This window comes from Triticum urartu, chromosome 6A (genome assembly GCF_056163025.1).
Source record: "Triticum urartu cultivar PI428250 chromosome 6A, HENAU_Tu73, whole genome shotgun sequence".
Taxonomy (NCBI): Eukaryota; Viridiplantae; Streptophyta; class Magnoliopsida; order Poales; family Poaceae; genus Triticum; species Triticum urartu.
The window spans coordinates 15,810,743-15,819,961 of NC_141878.1; the positions used below are offsets into that span (position 1 = coordinate 15,810,743).

Sequence of the window (9,219 nt, forward strand, 5' to 3'; positions counted from 1 at the left end):
CTTCTGTCACAGATCCGAAGGCAAGATATTCGTTGCTGAGAATGGATCCTTTCTAGAGAAGGAGTTTCTCTCAAAAGAAGTGAGTGTGAGGAAAGTAGAACTTGATGAGGTAACTGTACCTGCTCCCTTATTGGAAAGTAGTTCATCATAGAAATCAGTTCCTGTGACTACTACACCAATTAGTGAGGAAGCTAATGATGATGTTCATGTAACTTCAGATCAAGTTACTACCGAACCTCGTAGGTAAACCAGAGTGATATCCGCACCATAGTGGTACGGTAATCCTGTTCTAGAGGTCATGTTACTTGACCATGACGAGCCTACGAACTATGAGGAAGCGATGATGAGCCCAGATTCCGCAAAATGGCTTGAGGCCATGAAATCTGAGATGAGATCCATGTATGAGAACAAAGTATGGACTTTGATTGACTTGCCCATTGATCGGCGAGCCATTGATATTAAATGGATCTTCAAGAGGAAGACGGACGCTGATAGTAGTGTCACTATCTACAAAGCTAGAATTGTCGAAAAAAGGTTTTTGACAAGTTCGAGGTGTTGACTACGATGAGAGTTTCTCACTCGTATCTATGCTTAAGTCTGTCCGAATCATGTTAGCAATTGCCACTTTTTATGAAATCTGGCAAGTGGATAAACAAAATTGCATTCCTTAATGGATTTATTAAAGAAGAGTTGTATATGATGCAACCAGAAGGTTTTGTCAATCCTAAAGGTACTAACAAAATATGCAAGCTCCAGCGATCCATCTATGGACTGGTGCAAGCATCTCGGAGTTGGAATGTACGCTTTGATAAGTTGATCAAAGCATATAGTTTTATACAGACTTGCAGTGAAGCCTGTGTTTACAAGAAAGTGAGTGGGAGCATTACAGCATTTCTGATAAGTATATGTGAATGACATATTGTTGATCGGAGATAATGTAGAATTATTCTGCAAAGCATAAAGGAATGTTTGAAAGGAGTTTTTCAAAGAAAGACCTCAGTGAAGCTGCTTACATATTGAGCATCAAGATCTATAGAGATAGATCAAGACGCTTGATAAGTTCTTCAATGAGTACATACCTTGACAAGATTTTGAAGTAGTTCAAAATGGAACAATCAAAAAGGAGTTCTTGCTTGTGTTACAAGGTGTGAAGTTGAGTAAGACTCAAAACCCGACCACGGCAGAAGATAGAGAGAGAATGAAAGTCATTCCCTATGCCTCAGCCATAGGTTCTATAAAGTATGCCATGCTGTGTACCAGACCTATTGTATACCCTGCCCTGAGTTTGGCAAGGGAGTACAATAGTGATCTAGGAGTAGATCACTGGACATTGGTCAAAATTATCCTTAGTGGAATAAGGATATGTTTCTCGATTATGGAGGTGACAAAAGGTTCGTCGTAAAGGGTTACGTCGATGCAAGTTTTGACGCTGATCCAGATGACTCTAAGTCTCAATCTGGATACATATTGAAAGTGGGAGCAATTAGTTAGAGTAGCTCCGTGCAGAGCATTGTTGACATAGAAATTTGCAAAATACGTACGGATCTGAATGTGGCAGACCCATTGACTAAACTTCTCTCACAAGCAAAACATGATCACACCTTAGTACTCTTTGGGTGTTAATCACATAGCGATGTGAACTAGATTATTGACTCTAGTAAACCCTTTGCGTGTTGGTCACATGTCGATGTGAACTATGGGTGTTAATCACATGGTGATGTGAACTATTGGTATTAAATCACATGGCGATGTGAACTAGATTATTGACTCTAGTGCAAGTGGGAGACTGAAGGAAATATGCCCTAGAGGCAATAATAAAGTTATTATTTATTTCCTTATATCATGATAAATGTTTATTATTCATGCTAGAATTGTATTAACCGGAAACATAATACATGTGTGAATACATAGACAAACAAAGTGTCACTAGTATGCCTCTACTTGACTAGCTCATTGATCAATGATGGTTATGTTTCCTAACCATAGACATGAGTTGTCATTTGATTAACGGGATCACATCATTAGGAGAATGATGTGATTGACTTGACCCATTCTATTAGCTTAGCACTTGATCGTTTAGTTTGTTGCTATTGCTTTCTTCATGACTTATACATGTTCCTATGACTATGAGATTATGCAACTCCCGTTTACCGGAGGAACACTTTGTGTGCTACCAAACGTCACAACGTAACTGGTGATTATAAAGGTGCTCTACAGGTGTCTCCGAAGGTACTTGTTGGGTTGGCGTATTTCGAGATTAGGATTTGTCACTCCGATTCTCGGAGAGGTATCTCTGGGCCCTCTCGGTAATGCACATCACCTGAGCCTTGCAAGCATTGAAACTAATGAGTTAGTTGCGAGGTGATGTATTACGGAACGAGTAAAGAGACTTGCCGGTAACGAGATTGAACTAGGTATTGAGATGCCGACGATCGAATCTCGGGCAAGTAACATACCGATGACAAAGGGAACAACGTATGTTGTTATGCGGTCTGACCGATAAAGATCTTCGTAGAATATGTAGGAGCCAATATGAGCATCCAGATTCCGCTGTTGGTTATTGACCGGAGACGTGTCTCGGTCATGTCTACATTGTTCTCGAAACCGTAGGGTCCGCACGCTTAACGTTACGATGACAGTTTCATTATGAGTTTATATGTTTTGATGTACCGAAGGTTGTTCGGAGTCCTGGATGTGATCACGGACATGACGAGGAGTCTCGAAATGGTCGAGACATAAAGATTGATATATTGGAAGACTATGTTTGGACATCGAAAGTGTTCCAGGTGAAATCGGCATTTTACCGGAGTACCGGGAGGTTACCGGAACCCCCGGTAACCTAATGGGCCTTAATGGGCCTAGTGGAGAAAGTAGAGAGGAGGCCAAGGGGCAGCCGCGCGACCCCCCCCCCCCCCCCCAAGTCCGAATTGGACAAGGAGGGGGGCGGCGCCCCCCCCCCTTTTTCCTTTCCCCTCTTTCTCTCCTTCACCCCAAGTCCTAGTTCAACATGGAAAGGGGGGGAGTCCTACTCCCGGTGGGAGTAGGACTCCTCCTGGCGCGCCCCTTGCCTGGCCGCACCTCCTCCCCCTTGCTCCATTATATACGGGGCCAGGGGGCACCCCATAGACACAACAATTGATCATTGATCTCTTAGCCGTGTGCGGTGCCCCCCTCCACCATAATCCTCGATAATATTGTAGTGGTGCTTAGGCGAAGCCCTGCGACGATAGAACATTAAGATCGTCACCACGCCGTCGTGCTGACGGAAATCTTCCCCGACATTCTGCTGGATCGGAGTCCGGGGATCGTCATCGAGCTGAACGTGTGCTAGAACTTGGAGGTGTCGTAGTTTCGGTGCTTGATCGGTCGGGCCGTGAAGACGTACGACTACATCAGCCGCGTTGTGCTAACTCTTCTGCTTTCGGTCTACGAGGGTACGTAGACAACACTCTCCTCTCTCGTTGCTATGCATCACCATGATCTTGCGTGTGCGTAGGAATTTTTTTTGAAATTACTACGTTCCCCAACACCACTGTGTGCCAACAACATCGTCGATGCCTCTCCTGCAGTGTGGAATGCCTTGGGGCTCGACCAGAACGTTGGCATGGAGGGCATCACCTGGTCTGATGAGTGAGCGTTTGAAAATAAGGTGAGAGCAGGTTGTTGGGACCACTAGTCGGCGGTCAAGTGTCATGTGTATAATGTTCGTTGTTAGAGAGCAGATCCTATACAGGGTGAGTTGATCAGATTATGTATATGGTGGCGTGATTTTATAAAATAAACAGTGCAGCCTATGGTTTAGCACCAATGAGATGTTCGTGTGTGCTCTTCAAGGCTATAAGAGTGAGTAGTGTGGTGTATAAAGAATTGGGAACACATGAGATACCTGAGAAAGCTGTATACTCATTTTCAAGGGTCGCTGAACAAGTATAACAAATTGTTAAAAAGCACATCATTCAACTGAGCAGCTACCAAAGACAGTGAACTCCATAGAAAATATTGTGTCTAATTCTACGAAGCATTATCTTGCACGGCTGCATCTAAATTAGAACATGTATGCAACACAGGAAGAGTCAGCATGCTGCGTGGCGCAAATTTAACTCCCATAACAATTGACTCAAGTCGAGAGTATCAAGCAAGCAATCAACAAATGGAGCTGCTTAATCAAGGTTCTGGCAAAATCATGAGGAACTAATAATCCATGTTTGTTGATGCTTAATGTTTCAGTAAGTCAACTAAATGTGCAATCAAGATGATTCCATGATTCCATAATGTTAAAATCGCTCAACTCGGGCTTGATACCCGAGTGGTGGAACGGTACGATGATGGCCCTTGTTCCGAAAATTGATAACCTTGAACTGTTAAGTCAAGTATCGGCAGATATCTTTGCAATTGAGTTTACATAGTTATATTGGTTAACTGTTCGAAGAGTATGCTGCCCGAGATAATTTCGCCAACATAGAGCACTTTCATTTCAGGGTGCATGATTACGGAAATTATTTTGGTGGCATACGAGTATTACCGTACTTCAAAGAACAACAATAAAAGGGAAGTTTGGTCAATGTGATGGCAAATTGTTGTGACAGACCACCGAATATAACTACATTAAACTAAAACACATAGGTGTCGTAATTTCTCAAAGTTCTTGTACGTCTACTTCCTAGAGTGTTGTGAGAGACTAGTGAATATAACTGCATAAACTAAACTGAATAGATTTCCAAATTGCTCAAAGTTTTGGGCGATTAAGGGGCTGTTTGGATGACTACCAATAGTTGCCTTACCAAAATATTGGTCACGCCCGACCCTTTTGGCCTCCACCTGGATCACGACCAATTTTGGCTCGCCCTAGCGCGCCCGCGCCCATTTTCGCCAAATCGCGGGCGAAACGGCGGCGCGGAAATCGGCCGCCAAAAAATTGGCAGCGCGCGAACTGGGCGCCGAGTATAAAAGGTAGGCAGCGAAATTTCCTCGTCGGTTCCTTCACTTTCCTCTTCTCATCCCAGGCAAACACACAGGAGCGAGTGGAGGGCAAGATCTGCAGCTATCGCCAAGGCCGCCGGATTCCTGCGACAATACGAGCTTCTCCGGCCGCCGCCGGCGTTGCTCTGTCTCTCGTTCTCATCTCTCAATCCACCCACGGTCAGCAGCTCAACTCCCCTTCAATCCCACCCCGATCCCCTTTTCTCTTGGCATGATTTGCTTCAATCCAACCTTTTTAATTGGTGATATGCTGCACGTACGTATATACTTGCCAGATCTAAGTACTTGACTGCCAAATCCATGCCCTTTGCCCCTGCTCCCAGTCTTAGATCTCCATATGCAGCATCCGTGAAGTTATAAGGCAGCCAAGACACTAGAAATTAGGACATGAGAAGGATATTTGACACAGAGCTAGTTATGAGTCCATATGACCTCTGTTTTTAGAACATTGTTGTCCATAAATTTGTTAGGAGCCGGCTGGACATACATGCTTAATTGTTGATTGGGACTTATTATCTCTGTCTTTTATTTCTGATTCACAAATAGTCAAGCACATATCTGTATTTTTTGTTAATGATTTAGGTGGATCTTTTTATAAGTTACTCATCACTATTATTAGTTATAAGCAGCTCTGATTTTGTACAATGTAAATATGATTTAGATCATTCATATTAATGTACTTGTTATATTGACCCAGATGGACTTGGATCAGCAAAGATATTATTATCTCACCATGTTGTGGCGGAGAACTCTGTCTGTCATTGTTCTTCTCTTGGCTCTTTGGTATAGAAACAAAGATGGTAGAAAATTTAGAAGTGGAGGAAGAAAGTATGGTCCACTAGTTGAGAGAGACATCTACAGGACTAATGTCCTGGTTAGGCTAATTGACACATCCGATGCAATATGTATCAAGCAACTGCGGATGTCTCGAGCTGTGTTTTACAAGCTATGCATTAGGCTCAGGCAGAAAAAGTTGTTAATTGATACACTACATGTTTCAGTAGAGGAACAAGTAGCAATGTTCCTATACATGATCGGTCAGCATCACACAAATTCATCCATTGGATTTTGGTTCTGTCGATCTAGTGAAACAGTGAGCAGATATTTCAATATTGTTCTTCGTGCGATGGGGGAGTTAGCTCGTGATCTCATTTACATTAGATCAACGGACACACACACAAAAATCACTAGCAGCCCGGACAGATTCTACCCGTATTTTGAGGTAACCCTTAGACCGTAGATTTATTACTGAATATACAAGATCGACCTAACCCAAGCTTGACATGAACTCCCCTTTCTCATATTCATAGGGATGCATAGGGGCACTAGATGGCACTCATGTTAAGGCTTGTGTTCCTGCCCACATGGTCGACAAGTTTAGGGGCCGCAAGTCATACCCCTCCCAAAATGTGCTAGCAGTTGTTGACTTCGACCTTCGATTCACATATGTTCTAGCTGGTTGGGAGGGCTCTGCCCATGATTCTCTTGTGCTAAAAGATGCCGTCACACGTCCAGGGGGATTAAAAATACCCGAAGGTACATATACAACGTAACATACATGTTTGTCACTGTGTTGTGCCAACTTGACTTTAACTCATTGTTAATACAACATGGCTGTAGGGAAATATTTCTTGGCTGATGCTGGGTATGCTGTGAGGCCAGGGATATTACCTCCTTATCGTGGTGTGCGCTACCACCTAAATGAATTTGCTTGAGACCGTGACCCAACTACCCTAAAAGAATTGTTCAACCACCGCCATTCATCACTTAGGACCACAATTGAACGGGCATTTGGGACTCTTAAGAATCGCTTCAAGATTCTTACTCAAAGGCCCTTCATACCTTTGAAATCTCAGATTAAAGTGGTAGTTGCTTGTTGTGCTTTGCACAATTGGATATTAGAAAATGGTCCATATGATTATGTTGTGGATGAGGCGACATGGTATGACAATCTCCCTACGAGTACTGGGCGGGTTCGTGATCAAGAGGCTGACATACGTGAGTGGGCTGCCAAGCGAGATTTAATCGCTCAGCAAATGTGGACAGATAGAGAGAGTGCACGTGACAATGAGGCTGATGCTATCCCAGCTTAGTATCTTTGATGTATTTCCACGTGATGGAACATTTGAAGGATGTACTGTACCTTTGATGTATTTCCATGTGAGGGAACATTTGAAGGATGTACTGTACCTTTGATGTATTTCCATGTGAGGGAACATTTGAAGGATGTGATGTACCTTTGATGTATTTCCATGCGAGGGAAAAATTGAACGATGTAGTGTTTCTATTTTAATGACTTTGTGTAAATTATTGTATCCTCGTAATATTGTTTGACTTATTTCAATTTAATCTGGTCTCTCTGTCCTATTAAATAGGTTTAGTTCTGTCCTGCTGTAAGTTGGATCTGTGATGTTTCATGTTCGTATGCTGACATTTTTTTTGAGGGTTTTTGCTTCCAACTCACTTTCTTAATAACTAGTTGTTTGCAATGGTGACCTATCTGTAGGTCATGGGGAAGCATAAGCTCACTCTGAAGACCGAGGAGGACTCCAATCCTCGTGATAAGTACATAACCTGGACTGACGAGGCGACAAGGTTTATGCTTGAATGGTATATCGACCTTCGTAAGGACAAACCTGCAACTTTCAAGTTCAAGAAACAACACCACTTGCAATGTGCTGATGCTCTAAATGGCAAGTTTTCGCTTGCTGTCACTCAAACCCAAGTGGATCGACACTATCGTCAATGCAAGGAGAAGTGGGGCTGGGTGCGTCGTGCCATGGCCAATAGTGGAAATGGCCTTGACAGAACCACTTTCAATTCACACTTTCTGAGTCAGAAAAGCAAAGACTTAACGTAAGTTCTTAGTAGTTTTTTCTCTTATTTATATCATGGTCTGATTTTAAAATGAGTTGATAGCTGCTATTGTCTATATATACGTATGCTTCATATTCACTGTCTCTTGTTGTGTTTTTTTATACCTGCAACTTCTCTCATGTTTTGTGTTCATTACATCATTATTTTACTCTTTTTACCTTACCTTGTGTGCAGAAAACTGCAGTCAATTATCTTACCAGACCCATTAGGTTCTTTCATCAATTGGAAGAGTTATTCTCGGATCAATCTCATGCTGATGGCTCACTCGCAGTTGACCAAACCACTGTCAATGTGGATGATGGTAGTGATGACAGCGAGGATGTGAGGGAACTTGAGGGAAATCTAATTCTAGCAGACAGTGATGAAGCTGACTCTGACACTATTGATCGTCGCAGTCCTAAAGTTGACTTGGATGGCAATCCATTAAACAAGAAGCGCAAGTGTGCATCATCATCACCTTCCAATAAGCCAACCAAGGGCAAAGCAAACAAGAAGGGCAAGGTATCTAATGATGATATGGTAACCAGTATCAAGAAGCTCGTATGGAGTGCATTTGGTGCATGGCTGGCTGTTTATGTCCTAGATGGTATGGTAAAGGATGTGAACCTTATTCTGTCTATCATGTATCGGACAATATATGAGCTACTTAATGTATGAGTTTAATTATGTCATTCTGAAGTTCTGGAAATGCAGAGTTTGTGTGCGTATGTGTGTTGGTTAATTCAAAATTTTATTTTTTTTGTAGCATGTGATATGTGATTGCTTGTTTACACACAAGTGTTCTTTTATTGGCTGGCATGCAATTTTCAAATTTTTAAACCAAACCAAACACATGCCAGTCAAATGTGCCAAATATTTGGCTTCAAACCAAATGACATCCAATGGTTTTTAATCCAAACAGCCATGACTTGCCAATTTTTTGGTCATGCCCTGGAATTGGTGATGCCAATTATTTGGTAGGGCGAGGTTGGGCTCAATCCAAACAGCCCCTAAGTGATTTTCAGGGCAAACAGGGTTTTTTCTTCTTCTTCTGTATTTTGCTTTTCTCCTGTTGTTTTTCGGTAGGTTATGGTGGGGGTTCGAATAGCTTGGTCTGCACTTGGTGAGACTCCTGTATGTCAGCATAATCTTGAATTAGCATTGAGTATCATCAGTTGTAGTTAATTGGATGTGTTTGAACCCGACTAGGAGTAGTAGATGGGAAGTGTGTCCTAGCAAAGATGGCTTTGTACGCCATGCAATCGGCTAGTCTAATCAGGTTAGAATGACTAGGAAATATGCCCGTGCGTTGCAACGGGAGAGACAAATTCTCATTGGCAATCATGAAACTGTAAATGCATGGCTTATCTTGGGCATGCTAGG

General features: G+C 42.6%; 1 pseudogene; it reads left to right on the plus strand.

Annotated features, from left to right (window-relative positions):
• The first annotated feature begins 5,677 nt into the window (after window positions 1-5,677).
• Window positions 5,678-8,514, plus strand: LOC147963248 (uncharacterized; annotated as a pseudogene).
• Window positions 8,515-9,219: the final 705 nt, after the last annotated feature.